Raw genomic sequence first — 16,743 nt, forward strand, 5'->3', positions numbered from 1 at the left:
CATTTCCTACGTTTTTTTTTCCTCATCCTAAATAAATACGCACTTATATGCCTAATTTTGTATTCCTAATTTTCCATTCTTTTACCTAGAAGGGGCTCCTCAAATTATATAAGCTGCAGGCTTCATGAAACCTGAATCTTTCCCTGATTAGCAAAAATAACGACATATACCATGATCCCTACCATGTGCACATGTACACACACACACATATCTACTTGGGCAAGGAAAGCTATCAAGTAACTAAAATCTGTGCTTCTCTTAAGTAAATGGTTTGCCCAAGTCAAGGATACCCACAGTATCTACTCCTTTCACAGATTTAACTGCTCAATTGATCTGGAGTTAGAGTGACTCAGTTGGGCTTTGGAAATGCTCAGGATTGTATTAAAATGCAATCTTGACAAAATACACACTTCAGCTTTGCAGAAGGAAACACATGGATCCATTATTTGCACACTGTTTGGGTTCCATGATCTCCCTAGAAAAGGTGAGGTTCTGGAATGTTTGCTTGTCCCTCACTCACTCTGTAACATTCCAAAGACCTTCTGATGTGTCCTACTCAGAAATGACCTATAAGTTCATACCAGTTTATAATGTGGGCCTGAAAAGGCCAGTCAGTGATTATGATACTATGCAGGCTATTCCTCTTCCATTTTGGAGTCTCTAGCCCCCATAAGGTGTTTCTGCTACAAGACATCGTTACTCACCTGTCACAAGTGAATTTTTACCTGTCACAAGAACAATAGTAACAAAATTCATCTTATTTCTGGTTGTTATAAGTGAGGCAAAGGATACTGCTATCCAGCTTCCTGTTAGAAATTTGGTTTTACATATTTTATTTTGCTGATTTTCCTATTAACAGTCATCCCATTTCATCTTACTATTGCTATAAGCCCTTCTATTTCTATAATGATGGCTTTTATAGGAACTGGGTATGTTCCCTGTCTTTTGATGTTCAATTTCCATGGTGACAGTGTTAAGATCATTGAAGAAGCCAAGTGTAAAGCTTATGATAGACCCAAGTCTCACAGTCCCACACACCACTCTCAGGACCAGGGGTGGCCTAGCCCTCATGCTAGACTTGCATATCAGCCAGGGTCCCAGAAGGAAATACATGGAACATTCAAACTGGATCATTTGAAGAAGGTTGAACAAAGGGTATATTTACCAAGGTTTGGGAAGGATTTAGGTAAACCTAACAAGGGACAGACACTGCATCAAGGCGTGCCACAGTGGAACACCGTCACTACTTCTAGGCCTAAAGAGGCAAGAGTTGGAGAGGATGCCAGAATCTGAAGTGGGTAGCTGAATGGAGAGGGCTACTTCAAAGGATTTTAATAGAGGGACAGACAACCAGTGGTGACTTGCTGGGGAAGAGTCAAGGGGCATAAAAACCCCAACCATATTTTCCTGTCATTCTCAGGTCTCTTGTCAGGGCCTCCCATAGGTGGACCCAGATCAAAGCAGAAGTCAGGGGAGCCACTGATGGCAGGTGTAGAGGTCAGTCTCTGGGAGCACAGAGGAGGGTAAAGGGTAGAGAGAGTGGGGTTGAAGGGCCAGGAGGAATATATTCAGTATATCCTTCAGAATGAGAGGAAAAATTTTAAACTACAAAGTTCATTAATGCTATAATTAAAAGCTACAGTAGTTCCTTCATAAGACCTAAAAATTATAATGTTAAGGTATAAGATGATTTTCCAACCAATCTAATAAACGCGTAAGATAGAAAATTTTAAAACAAAAAGACTGGGATCCCTGGGTGGCGCAGCGGTTTAGCGCCTGCCTTTGGCCCAGGGCGCGACCCTGGAGACCCGGGGTCGAATCCCACGTCGGGCTCCCGGTGCATGGGGCCTGCTTCTTCTGCCTGTGCCTGTGTCTCTGCCTCTTCTCTCTCTCTGTGACTATCATAAATAAATAAATAAAAATTTAAAAAAATAAAATAAAAAAAATAAAACAAAAAGACTGCAGCTTATTAGAGGCTACATTTAGTCAGTTTGGTTACACTTAAGTGTATCCTCTATTTGCTGGCCTTCCCAACATCATGCTGACTTTCCCGGTTTGTTTTTCCACTTTGTTGCCACCATATTGTGAGACATACATGCTCTGTTGATAAAAGCTAAGAAGGTGACAGCTTTCACTCTGATGTCACCAGTGAAAATGTATAGTGGTATATGGAACGACTACGGTCTATGACGTGGGAATATTTGAGGCTTTGTAGAGCAACTCCAAATCTGTTCAACGAAACTGTCAGTGACTTCATATGGTTAGTCCTTACTTACCACAAATCAAACCCTAGGGCAATGGATTGTCTCCTTTTCCTACAGTTCCATCTACCAATGAAATACTATGCATCTTCTCTCCCAGGTATTTTCTTTTTTGAAAACAAGATTTATTCATCTACTTGAGAGAGAGAGCTCCTGCTGAGCACAGAGCCCAACATGAGGCTCAATCTCATGACCCTGAGATCATGGTCCTGAGATCATGACCTGAGCAGAAACCAAGAGTTGGATGCTTAACTGACTGAGCCACCAAGGCACCCCTCTCCTAGTTATTTTCATAACATGACTGGGCAAAGCACTTTGATTCATGACTCAGGAGGTAATAAGGAAAAGAAGAGTAGCTGAGGATGCATTCTCCTGGTATAAAAAAAATTCTGGAGAAGGAAGAAGCCAGTTCCTCCTATGTTGGCCTCTTCCTGGACACATGTGTTACTTGCCAGGGATGCGGAAGTACAGGGTGAAGTCTCTGCTCCAGAACTAGTAGAGAACACCCTTTTCAGGTGGAACACCCAAAGGTCCCATGAAAATCCTTTGCATTTTGAGGGGTGTTACTAAAACTCTTATTCCATCATGAAGAAACAAGGGAGCCATGTCCCCAAGGGACAGCATTCTTTAAGTACCCAAAATAAGATCTGGCCATAAACCCCACATCCTAGAGAAAACAGAACCAAGGGTAAGATGATGAAAAGGGAAGGTAAAAAAGGGAAACTGTCAAGAAGCCACCACTCTGTATTTCTCTTACCCAGTGGAGGGAATGATAAGGCTTCTAACCTCACCTTTCCTGCCACTGAGATTTTTCTTAGAGAAAGCACAGCATTTTCATTTCTGTTCATCTTTTTCTAGTAACACTAAAGAACTTTCAGGGAGTCATAACTAGCTTCCTGTTTCAACCAGCCAGCTTCATTCAACAGGATCGTTTCCCCTCAATGGGCAGCTTTTAAGAAAACTTCACTCCTTTCGGTAAAAGTAGTAAAAAACAATGAGGAATTCACACACTTCTTTCTCTAAATGCAAACAATAGTAATTGATAAATATCACTATTGCACAGAATAGCTGTCTTCCTGCTTAAAAAGATACACACAATGGATTGAGTGACAGCCAAAAGGGACTCAAATGAGCCAAAAATGGGAAGCTACCTTCCACCTATTCTGTTGTTAACTGCACTCTGTACTGGAAGGTGTATGGCCTACACACCAACTTCGACCTGAAAATCATCTCCCAGAAATGTCTATAGAGAAACGTCATATAAACATACCATAATGAGCCCTCACAAACACTTTACTTTTCCAGAACATTCTTCCCAAAAGAACATTCTCTGACGTGGCCCTCCTGTGTTTAGCCTGTGATTGGGTGCCTTCTCTTCCTGTTTATGAATCACAGGACTGGAGCTGGTTTTTTAATTAACTTCATTTAGGTCATGAAATCATCCAGTTGGACCTCAGACTTTACATCTCATTTTATAGATAAGAAAGCTAAAGTTTGCTGAGGTTAAGAGGCTTGCTGCAAGCTAATCACAGTGGGCCCAGGTCTTTGGACATTGACTCTAGGGCTTTTTCTGTAGTAGCACTTCTGGGTCCTAAGCCAAACACAGCTATTCAAAGAGAGGCCATCCACAACCAGCGTTGAAAGAAGCCAGCAATCCTGGCATCTGAAGTTCAAAGCTGCACTTGAAAAAGACTTGGGAACTCTGGAGGTCTAATGTCCTTGTGACTAATACTACCCAAAGATTCCTGAGTTGGAGCTGGATGTGTCCAATGACTACTGACACTGTGCCATTCATTCTCCAACCTGAGCAGCAGCTCCACAGAATGTAAAATGCTCCATTTGTTCATCTTGGAATTTCACACCCACTTGGAGAAGTTTGTTTTGGTTTGTTTTAAAGCAGCCTGCACAGCAGTCAATAGTAGATCACTTTATGTAAACTATTTACAGATGCTGAAAACTAAGGGAAAGCCTTAAGAAGGCAATTATCCATCTGCTATAATAAGAAGTAAATAAACTGACCCGATGGTATGTTTTTGCAATATATATAGAAAAAGGATTGTTATTTAAAAATTTTTAAAACATTCAAAATTCTCTTTCTTTCTCTGTTTCCCTATTATGCCATGAAGGCAGAGGTATCGACTTTTGAGTATTCCTAAAGAAAGATGGAAAGAAAGGAAAAGAAAAAAACCTACAAAAACCAAAGGTGAAATCACAACTAAAATTGCAATACTGAAAAGTTACCTATGTTTAAAATGATATTGTTCTTAATGAACTTACTAACTTTCATGGAAGCACAGGCTTTCTTACGTGATGCAAGGTTTAAGGCAAAAAAATTTCCCAGACAGGCTGAAGGCCAAGGGAACTGGAAGAGAGAGCCAAGAATGAAAATTCCAGTCATCTTTGCTGCTGTAATTAGGGAGCATTGCCCTTTCCTCCTAATTAGCTAGCCAAACGCTATTACAAACACACCTAGGAGAAGTATCCAACCCTCTTCCTTCAATTCTTTCCTAGTAAAATCACTTGCTAGAAAAGGACAAGCCTGGGAATTTGGGAATCTTCTGCTCTTTCCCTAGTAAGAATGCATTTAGTAAAACAAAACAAAAAACAAATTACATTCCTTCAAAGACACGTATTTCCTAACGATGTCTCCTCCCTGATTAGCGAACCAGGCTAGCAGTGTGGCTGACCTGGCTCTGCCACTCGGCCCAGTGGGTAAAACTGCCTGGCTACTCACACACAATGTCCCAGGAAGACAAATTGTGGAGGAAGCCACATTCTTCTTGACTTCCACCTTTCCCCTGATCTTTCCTTTCCATAAGAAACATATAGCAACATATTTAATACCTTGACTTTGGGGGCTGGTTAAGCTTAAAATTCCAGAACATCCATCTCCAAGAAAACATATCCTCTGAACACTACTTTTTCATTTTCAACCAAATATCACACTTCTAAATTCTTTCATTTGCATACCAAGAACAAGGAAATGTTAGCAGAAATATAACATAAAAAATGAACATAAACAAAATGAACATGTTATAGACTATCCTTAAAATAGTTCTAAGAGTTAGGTACACAGATCAGAGCAATCAAATTCTCCTACATCAACATATGGAGCCAAGTCATAGAAGTTCTATCTGTTCCCACTGCTCCCTCTATTTACCAACGCAAACAATCAAGTGTTTCCACACAGGGATAGTGTGAAGATAAAGCAGAAAATCTCTCTGGCACCATCAGAAGTGTGAAAATGCACCTACCCCAAGAGTTATTCTTTACTGTCTTGGACTATCATCTGGAGTCCTCGAGGCCAGGGAAGTAGCTATCCAATGAGAAGTGGAGAAAATATAGATCCTTTCTTTCATCATCATCCAGCATGTCCTTCAATAGAAAGACAATTTGTTCCTTCCATCTTCTATGGTGATATGGTGCTAGAATTGTTTCTCTAGCTCTGGTTGCCATTCCTAAGCTCATAAGGAAGGCGGGTAGACATATGCAAATTTTAATGGTTTTTCACAGATAAGGTCTAAACTTAGTAGAAAGAAAAATAAACAAGCAAAAACTCCCCCATGGTCTCAAAAGGAAAAAGGAAATGGTGCCAAGGTAAATATATTCTTCTGATTTTCTTCTGTGGGAACCACCACCTTTGAATTTATAAGGGATGTTTTCTTAAAGATAATCACTTTTCTTCTCATTGATAGACTTCATCTTGAACACACATGCTAACTATTAAGATCATGGGCAGTTTCCAAGTTAAAATATCAATGATTTGGGAATCCCAGGGAAAATTGAATTCCTACAGAATTCCAAGAACAAATGATCCTATACCTGAGTGGTATTTATGCAACTCTTCAACAACAAGTTCATTATGTACTAGCTACTTCTGCAAGATCCAGCTATGTATAGATTTCTTCTGTAATTGCTTACACTGTTTGGAGCTGTTAATTGACAGGAACAACAGGAAAATAAAGGAGAAATGGTCAACTCCACTAGTAGAAACTAACAGATGAACAGAGTTGTTATGGAGGTCACAGTCACCATGAAGCCAAGTATATGCTGGTGCCAAGTTTCTGCTCACATCACTGCCACAAGTCTATCAACTGAGGCCAAAGCATCTTAATATCTCATCCATTCATTTAAATTGATATTTACTGAGACCCTAGTAGGACCTGGAACCAGGGACATTACAGCAAATGAGAGGCCTCATTTGTGATTGATTCACCATAGGTTAATTCTTTCTGTCAATGTTTGTTAGGAAGCAAGTGAAGTGCTCTGCACTAATGTCTTTATCTACTGATAATGAAGAGATTCTGAGAATCTTATACCTGGAAGGGATGTTTGCGGTCCTAAAAAATATGCAAAAGCAACAAAATTGATTCTGCATAGCAAAGCTAAACCATCAACAAAATGAAAAGGTAACCTGCTGAATGGGAGAAAAAACTTGCAAATTATATATCCGGTAAAGGGTTAACGGCCAAAACATATAAAAAATTCAAACAACTCAAAAGCAAGAAAAACAATCTGATTAAAAATGGGCAGTGGACCTAAATAACCATTTTTCAAAAGGAGACATATAGAAGGTCAACAGGTATATAAAAAGATACTCAACATCACTAATCATCAGAGAAACGCAAATCAAAACCACAATGAGATAAAACCTCACACCTGATAGAATGCATAGTATTAAGAAGACAAGAAATAACAAGTGTTGGTAAGGACATAGAAAAAAGGAAAACCTTTTCTCTATAAACTGTTGATGGAAATGTCAGTTGGTATAGCCACTATAAAGACAGTATGGAGGTTTTTCAAATAATTAAAAACAGAATTACCATATGATCCAGCATTCCACTTCTGTGTATTTATCCAAACAAAATGAAAACACTAATTTGTGAAGATACATGCACTCCAATGTTCACCGCAGCATGACTTTCAATAGTCAAGATATGGACACAATCTTAAGTGTCCATCGATGGATAAATGCATAAAGAAGATGTGAGATACATTTTTTTTTACACACACACATACAATGGGATACTATTTAGCCATAAAAAAAGAATGAAATCTTATCATTTATAAAACATAGATGGATCTTGAGGACATTATCCTAAATGAAATAAGTCAGATAGAGAAAAATGAATACCATATGATCTCACTTAAATGTGGGATTTAAAAACAACAACAAAGCTCATAGATATAGAAAACAGATTGGTGATTGTCAGGGATGGGGGTTGAGAGTGGGAGAAATGGATGAAGGGGTCAAAAAGTATAAACTTCTACTTATAAAATAAATAAGTTATGCAGATATAATCTGTGGCATGGTGAGTATAGTTAATACCATAAGAACATGGATCTTAAAAGTCTTCATCATAAGAAAAAAATTCTATAATCATGTATGGTGACAGATATTAACTAGAATTATTGTGGTGATCACTTTGCAATATATACAAATATTGAATTACTATGTTGTACACCTGAAACTAATATAATGTTATACGTCAATTATACCTCAATTTTAAAAAAAGAAACTCAACAACAAAATTGAAATCATGTAGAGAGAGCACTGAACTGGATCAATCAACTAGGAGTCTTCACGCTTAGTACCTTTGACACTTTGGGCCAGATAATTTTTGTTGTGGGGGGATGTCTGAGCATTGTAGGATGTCAAGCCACACCTCCGGCCTCCGCACACTGCATGCCAGCAGCACGCTTCCTCTAGTTGTGAAAACCAAATGTCTTCAGACAATGTCATATGTCACCTGGGGGGCAAACTTGCCTCCCACTGAGTACCACTGAAACAAAGAACCACTACTATCTCTTGTAATTAGGATCTTATGATATTTTAAAAGGCAGGATACTAGAAAGAGATGAAATGCACATGGTGTCCCTTTGAATAAAACTGCCAAATTATCAATAGATGACCCCAATGAGTTAAGTGACTTACCATTTACCCTACCCCAACACCTTTTTTTCTCTCTTTTATGATAGGAAGCCCAGTATGGAAACACCTTTTTTATGACCTGCTGTATAGTCTAAAAAGAATCACACGTGGTTCCATTTTGTAAGAAATTTTTCCTTCCCCAAAATCTATTGGTAATGAGGACAAAGAATGGAGCATTCTCTCCTGATTCAGGCTGGATGATTAATTACTTCTGTGGAACAGCAAAGCAGCAGCTGTGTCTGCCAAGTGTCCCTGGGACCCATAATTAACCCAGAAGGTCTTCTAGAGGGAATCAGACTAGAAGCCAAAGGAATATAATTAAATCCCTTGCAGTTTTAAAGGTGCTCAAGTCCTAGATTCTAAACAACATTCATTCTTTGCCTTGAACTACGAGTTCCCTTCCCATCTTTTGTCCAAGATTTTCTAAATAATCTAGCTTTGTATTACTCAGTATTAATTTAATGTAAAGTTAAAATAATAACAACAACAACAACAACCCAAAGGTACAGAAGAATGTGCTTGGGCTCCTCTCATTTGTATAAAGAACAAGGCACATATGTGCACAAATACAAGGGAAAAAAAAATGTTTGGAAGGAAACAAAGGAAAGTGTTAACATGGCTACCTCCAAGGAGCATAAGTGGGGTCACAGGAAGCTCATTTCACTGAATAGCCTTTCATGCTGTTTGAACTTTTGTTCACACGCATATGCTATTAAACAATAATGACCAACCATCATGGGGCAAACTTGGCAAGAAGGGCCTGGGTTATAATGAAAAGTAAGAAAGATAAAGGAAAGCCAATAGATCCCATCCCCCGACCCCCACCTCCCTCCACCCGCCACAAAGGCCACCGATCTCCCTGCTTTAAATGACAGAATTTATGTTGGCTATAATTCCAGAGTCTGACAATTAAATATCTAGGCTTTCTCCATAAGAAGCCTAATACACAATTTTTGACTACCTACTATGCCCACAATATTGTACCAGGTAGTTTACATAAATGATCTCAAGGTCACTTAGTTGGTTAAATGGCCCCAGTGAGCCTTGAGCTTGATGCCAAATCCCACACATCTTCAGAGTGCTAGGTGGACACAGCCTATCTGAGCCAATGAGCTCATCCCTCCTTAGAGTATTTTTGAATTAGTGGCCTTTTAATGGCTAGAAATAGGCAGACAGCCTAATTCTAGGGATTGCAGTTATGAGAGTGTCCACCTTGGAGTCACAGTCTGTACGTGGTAGGGCAGGAAACAGAGAGGCTGGTGTTGATGTTCATCAGACTCCCCTCTTCTGCAAAACCATCCCAGCGGCTCTGTGCTGGCCATTCTGGCTAAAGTCAGGGGCTCCCTGCTCCAGCATTCTGGTGGCTTCTGTGAATAATCTCATCTTCCAACTATTCACATTTTCAAAATCCCTACTTTTTAATCAAACATATATGCCTTTTCTTCCATCCCTTCAGAATAATTCTCAATAATGAATCCTATAAACTAAGCCATGACGAAGTGTCTATGAAAAGTCCACACAGCATGTCCAACTAACCATCCCTTCAGAATAATTCTCAATAATGAATCCTATAAACTAAGCCATGACGAAGTGTCTATGAAAAGTCCACACAGCATGTCCAACTAACCATCCCTTCAGAATAATTCTCAATAATGAATCCTATAAACTAAGCCATGACGAAGTGTCTATGAAAAGTCCACACAGCATGTCCAACTAACCTTTCTTTAGTGATGTATTTTCACAGGACTTCTAGGAAACTAAATGGCCACTTTGGCCAATGAACAAGTGCTAGAGGATATCTTTAGGAAAGAACACTTCTACTGTTCCTCTGAACCACAATGCTTACTCATCCCAAACCTCTTTGTTGATGCCTCCTCAATTCCTTAAGGAGGCCACAAGACCAGGGAGATGCATTCAGATCAAAAACAGCAGGTGTGAAAACTTCAATCTTTAAGAAAAGAACCAACTCCACCTCTCCACACAACACGAACCGCAAAATGTAGTCCTTCCTATTCTCTGCTGGACATTTGCCTGTCTCTTACCTTCAGTCTTCAGTTCCAAACACAAAATGTCTGAGACCCCAATCCCTGCTCTGCTCCTCAAGGGTCCTGAGCCAGGGTCAGCCCAACTGATAAATCTGGCTCACACCACATGTAAAGTACCCTACAAAAGGCTGTTCTGGAAATTAATTGGAAATTGTGCTCAGTTAAGATAAGGAGGGATGCCACGCTGTTTATTAATAAATCAAGTAGCTTTCCAAAGTCTGCTTTGGTGGCCATGGGGATTAACTGGGTTCTCTTCCAAGCACGTTACTGGTCTGATCCCTTTTGGGACAGCTTCCTTAGCAGTAATTCCCTTGCAGGTGACCTTCACCCCCGGGGAATGGAGGCTGCACAAGAAAACCTCCTAGTCTCAGGAATAAGCACTTTTACAGTTCCGGGAATGATGGCTTGTAGACTCCACCTGGCCAACAGGACCCCACTGAGCACTCACATCTACAGAGGTGTCTGAGTGGTGTCTCCCAACTTTCTGCAGACAAATCAGCCTTGAGGGAGATTCTCAGTGAATGGGCAAGCAGACCCTGAGAATAACTACATGATTTTAGATGACAACTTTTAAATCTCATAATCAGATCTTGATGTCCAATCATATCTTTTTCTTCTGATGAAAGTTCAGAAATGTGAACTCTGGAGAGAGAATTTCAGAGATCTAACTTCTAAATCAATCCATTAGCCTTAATTAAGAAATAAAAAGTAGAGGTCCCTGCGTGGCTCAGTCGGTTGAGCATCTGACTCTTGATTTCAGCTCAGGTCATGATCTCAGGGTCATGGGATCAAGCCCTGCATTGGGCTCTGTGCAGGGCATGGAGTCTGCCTAGGATTCTTTCCCTCTCCCTCTCCCCCCACCCCTGGTTTGCGTACTCTCTCTCTGTAAAATAAATAAATAAATAGCCTTAAAAAACAAAGAAATAAAAAGTAGTTGTAATTTACTCACAGCTCCATCTCCTATTTATTTACACACACACACACACACACACACACACACACACTTTAAGGGACAAGGGGAGGAAGAATATTCGTTTTCCTGTTTTTTGTTTTGTTTTTTGTTTTGTTTTATCTTCCCATCTATTTGCTTACAGGAATCCCACTGGTGCCCAAAGAGGCCTCTCAAAGCAGAGATGCTTTGTCCTTGCCTGGGTGGACAGAGCTGAGGGAATGGCCAACTGCCTGTCACTGGCTGGCCAGGAAGACAGGGAGCTCAGCCCCTGGATCTCTCTCCCTCCTTCTCTTACCAGCAAAATTCCACTCGTGCTCTAAGACTAGTTTAGGTTGAACCAATCCCTCTATCTTCTGTAATCACAGCTCAAGATGTGCAAACCTCAGCCACAGCACGGAGCCTGTTGTCCCATAATGACTATTTACATGGCAGCCTGGCCAGTGGACCACAACTTCCTGCCCAAGCTATTGCTCCTCTGGTGCCTCGCACAGTGTACAGCCACAGGGCAGCAGAACACATCTCTGTTGAGTAAATAAATACTTATCCTAATGTGGTTCGCCTACTCAGTATTTCTAAGTGTCTGAACAGATTTTGGTGAGGAAGAGAAAGTGATCGATCCAAAGGAGAGGACTTTCCAGGGGAGGCAAGCTCAGGAGACAACGAGGGTCACCATGGGCAGAGGATGGTGTTGGGTGCCAAGATAGATGTACAATGACCAGGGACAGGTCTCTATTGAAAATACTCAGGTTATCTAAGAGCAAGCTGTAACCTGACAGAAAGCTGGGGTCTCTGGAAACAGGGTGTGGGGCAAGCAGATGTGATGGCTGACACAGGAATAAATGAAAGCACAGGCCACCAGCCAGGAGGGCACGTTTGGATGGGATTACATCATAAGGCTGAACCAGACAAGCATGGAAGGACGAGGAAAAGGTCAGCGTGCATCTTGACCTTTTCAAAGCCTTGAAACACATCATCAATCTACCTTCGGCTGACTCTTACCCCTCCTTCTCCTTACCACCAACCTACCAGGGAGACTGCCCTCTGCTCTTTCAGCCTGTTCTGGCATACCTCCAGAAATTGTGCACAGATGGATTCATGTTTCAGTGAAAAACTGAGGCATTGGCTGTGTACAACACAAGCAAAAGGGTTATGTGATTCCAGCCCCATTCGTTGTCTTTGAGTCCTTCTGAACTTTTGTGTTGCAGGTGACCGAGAAAGACACATAATCCAGTTCGGTAGAGCTTCAATGATCTTCCCTCCACTCTGTGGAAGACTCAGGTCACCTCCATTAACATATTTGTTTCAGTATTCGTGAAATCCAGAAATTTGTCTGGTTTTCAACTCTCTTTTAGAATGGTTATAATCTTGGTTAGGTTGGATCCTCCGTCGATGACTGAGTAAAGCAAAACCTCTCACCAGTGTTCATTTTGAGATCCGTGGGAGGACCATGACTTTACCCCTTCTTAAAACTATCTTTTAGGGATCCCTGGCTGGCTCAGTGGTTTAGCGCCTGCTTTCAGCCCAGGGCGTGATCCCGGGGTCACAGGATCAAGTCCCACATCGGGCTCCCTGCGTGGAGCCTGCTTCTCCCTCTACCTGTGTCTCTCCCTTTCTCTCTCTCTCATGAAGAAGTAAAAAACATCTTTAAAAAAAAAGAAAAAACTATCTTTTAACAATTGCTATTGTCTCTACTCAAAACCTCAGTATTTTTAACAGGAAGATGCCTCATTTCACATCTAGAGGGCTACTGATGAAATTCAAACTACACAGTCTTTATTACTGCCCGGCAGAAAGAGTTCTTGATAAGAGATTCCTTCTGGTTCTGCCACTTACATGTTGTGTGTCCTTAAGTGAGTCAGTTGATGTCTTTGGGTCTCAGTTTCTTCATCTGTAAAATAGAGTCAGTGGGAGGATCCAAGGAGAAATGTGTACGAGAGCACGAGCCCAAGTGTCAAGCACTGCAAACGGGAGCTAACACTGGTATCATCACCATCTTTATGGAAACAAAGACTTCTTTAAACTGGAAAAACTCAGCCCCCTCCTGTTTCTGTCTAAGGACAAAGCAGGCAAAATTGCCTCTGGCCATAGACACCGCCTCGCATCAGGCCTGGCTTTCTTCCAGACCCCTTCTCCTTCCCTTCATTCCCTGAAAGCTACACTGAACAGTATCTACGTTTTTTTTTTTTTAAGATTTTATTTATTAGAGAGAGAGAATGAGCAGGTGGGGTGGCAGGGGAGAGTGAGAAGCAGACTCCCTGCTGAGCCTGGAGCCCTACTCGGGGCTGGATCCCAGGACCCGGAGATCATGACCTGAGTTGAAGGCAGACGCTTAACCACTGAGCCACCCACATGCCCCCAAAAGGTACCTATTTTGTACTTAACTCATTCAAGGTCTTCCAAGCTGAAGAGTATTCCCACCCAATTAACAGGCCCGGGAAGCCCTGAGGAGTCCCGCCTTTCTCCAGGAGTACAGCAGGAACATTTTACAAAGATCTTCTAGGGCCAGGCCTGGACTGTTCAACTCTAAGGAGAGACTCACAGAGGGCTGTGAGGCCTGAGAGGCAGCAAAGCCAGTTACCTCACCAGGAGAGACAGACAGCTGGGCCTCAGTGTGCTCCTGAACCACACCAGGAGTCAGTGCCTGCCATGCTTCTGCTGGTAAATGAGCCTGCATGCTCTCTTACTGCAAGTGCACCAGATTAAGTGAAAACATGCTTCATATTTTCACATATTAGATACACCATGAGTAAAATTATGTTTCTCTTTCCTCTTCTCTCCTTCCTCTCCCAACCACACAAAATAACTCAATGTTATTTAGAAGAAGAAGAAGAAGAAGAAGAAGAAGAAGAAGAAGAAGAAGAAGAAGAACAAAAAGAAGAAGAAGAAGAAGAACAAAAAGAAGAAGAAGAAGAAGAAGAAGAAGAAAAAGAAGGAGGAGGAGGAGGAGGAAGCTTCCTCAATGAGCCTCAGACTTTCAATCCAAAATTAGCATTTGGGAATGTATGTTTTTTAATCTTCATTTTTTAAAAATTTATTCATGAAAGACACACTGAGAGAGAGAGGCAGAGACATAGGCAGAGGTTTGTACTTTTATTTATTAAGAAGCAGGCTATATATATAGGCCTCTATATATAGAAGGCTTCTATATATAGGCTTCTATATATAGGCAGGCTTCTATATAGAGAAGCAGGCTCCATGCAGGGAGCCTGCTGTGGGACTCCATCCTAGGTCTCCAGGATCAGGCCCTGGGCAGAAGGCAGATGTTCAACTGCTGAGCCACTCAGGGATCCCCTTAATCTCCATTATTAAAACAAGAATTTTTAAAAGCATATAATGGGTAAACTAACAAATTCCACCACTGGAAACTGACCTTCAGATATACTAGAAACGATAGGCTAAAGATACATGTATGGGATGTTTGCTGCAGCATGACATGTAAAAAGCAAAACCAAAATAGAAACAAACAAACAAAATCCTACAAACACCTGAATACCCATTAACAGGGACTACAGAGGTAGATTTTTTTTAATTGGTTGGTTTTTTGTTGTTTTTACAGATTTTATTTATTTATTCATGAGAGAGAGAGAGAGAGAGAAGAGAGGCAGAGACACAGGCAGAGGGAGAAACAGGCTCCATGCAGGGAGCCCGATGTGGGACTCGATCCCAGACTCCAGGATCACCAGAGCCGAAGGCAGATTCTTAACCACTGAGCCACCCAGATGTCCCTAGATTTTTTTTTTAAATGGAGATCATCCATACAATAAATATCATACTGCCGATAATGAGGACCCAGCACATCTGTATGTGCAGGTGTGACACATCCCCGCGGTAGATTATCAAGTTTAAGACACAAAAGAACAAAATAATATGTCAGGAGAGATGAAGTGCACTTCTTCTAGAAGAAAACAAAACAACTCTCTGTGGATGCCAGGGAACGAAAAAGTCTCAGCAAGCATTGTTCAGATGTAAGTTATGTACGTATATATCCCATTTCTTGTTTTTAAATGTCCATAGGTATGATCTGGATTGTGTGACTTGGGTTCCTTTTCTGTGCATTTCCATATTTAATTGCTGGTTTTTTATACCTCCAAAGAATATAAGTGGCCAATCTGTAAAAGTTTTAGGGAACAGGCTGAGAGATTTGTTGTTGTGGTTACGAAACAAAACAAAACAGCTGTTACAAGTATGCGGGAAAGCTATTTTCTGCAGTTTTTACAAAAATGCTTCATTTTGCCAGTGGGCAAAAGGTTTTTGTGAGCTCTAGCAATTCAATTCTGTCCACCTTGCAGAAACAGCATTAAATATGAATTCATACAAATAATAGCAATAAAGCAACCCTCCCCCCAAATTTGAAAGAATCTCAAAGTGTCATCATCAAAAATATTTATCTCCCTTTGGGAAGCTGCTATGTCCCAGGGCATAAACAAATCAACAGACCCATTTCATTGCCTTGCCATCTTTTCTAACATGACAGCATACTAAGATAAAAGTATGGTGTCACCTGCCCAAACAAACAAATCTATTAAAAGCTTTCACCGGGGAAGAAGAGTTTCACCCTAGGAAAAAAGATGAAATTCCAAGTGACAATTCAAAAGTTGGTGTTTTGATACAATATCAAAAAAAGTAGAATATGGGATTTTAGAATATATGGGGGAGGGAAAAACATCTTTGTTCTACCCATCTTAGGTTCTTGGTTGAGTCTCTAGAACAAAAGACAGATTAGCAAGAGGAAAGTGTACAAAGTCATTTAACCTGAGTTCTACATGACACAGGAACCTCCAATAAGGAAATGAACCTCCCCTGAATGGTTAAACCTGAGTGTTTTTTATACTAGGTTTTCTTTTAACTGAGGTATAACTGACATATAATATTATATGTTAGTTTCAGGCGTATGACATAATGAATCGATATTTGCATGCACTGCAAACTAACACAATGAGTCTATTAACGCCCATAGTTATGATGTTTTTCTTGTGATGAGAACATTTAAGATTTATTCTATTAGCAACCTTCAAATATATAATACAGTACTATTACCTATAGTCACCATTCTGTACATTCCATCTGCAGGACTTATTTATAATTGAAAGTCTGTACCTTCAGATCCCCTTCACCTATTGATCACCCATGATCATCCGCCCACCACTACTTGCCTCTGGCAACCACTTATCTGCTCTCTGTAGTTATGAGTTCTGTGTTTTTGCTGCATTTGTAGAGAGTAGAAAGCCAGGGGAAAATATAATAGGACAAAGGTTCTGAGCTAAGGTAGGAAATGAAGAATCAGCAAGATTTGTTTATCCCGACTCATCTCGGCATCCCATGTCTTGGAAATAAGGTTGCTCCTTTCCTCCAGGTGTAGGGAGGTACCTCTCACATGAAGGTCTTGTGACCTCCTTCAAGGGAAGGTCAGAAAATCCTTCCTTCATCTGCCATTTTTCAAATTCTTTCAGCATAAAATAGTCAGTATGCCAAGGTGCCATATTTTGGGGTAGCATGTCCTGAACTTTGCCAAACATCTAAAACAAATGCAGAAAAGTATTTCTATCTGCCATC

General features: G+C 40.7%; 1 protein-coding gene across 2 annotated transcripts in view; it reads right to left on the reverse strand.

The window, feature by feature from the left end:
- Positions 1 to 16,743, reverse strand: part of ABLIM1 (actin binding LIM protein 1) — a 284,701-nt gene that overhangs the window by 226,950 nt on the left and 41,008 nt on the right. The window lies entirely within an intron of this gene.

The sequence above is a fragment of the Canis lupus genome, chromosome 28 (assembly GCF_011100685.1).
Source record: "Canis lupus familiaris isolate Mischka breed German Shepherd chromosome 28, alternate assembly UU_Cfam_GSD_1.0, whole genome shotgun sequence".
NCBI lineage: Eukaryota > Metazoa > Chordata > Mammalia > Carnivora > Canidae > Canis > Canis lupus.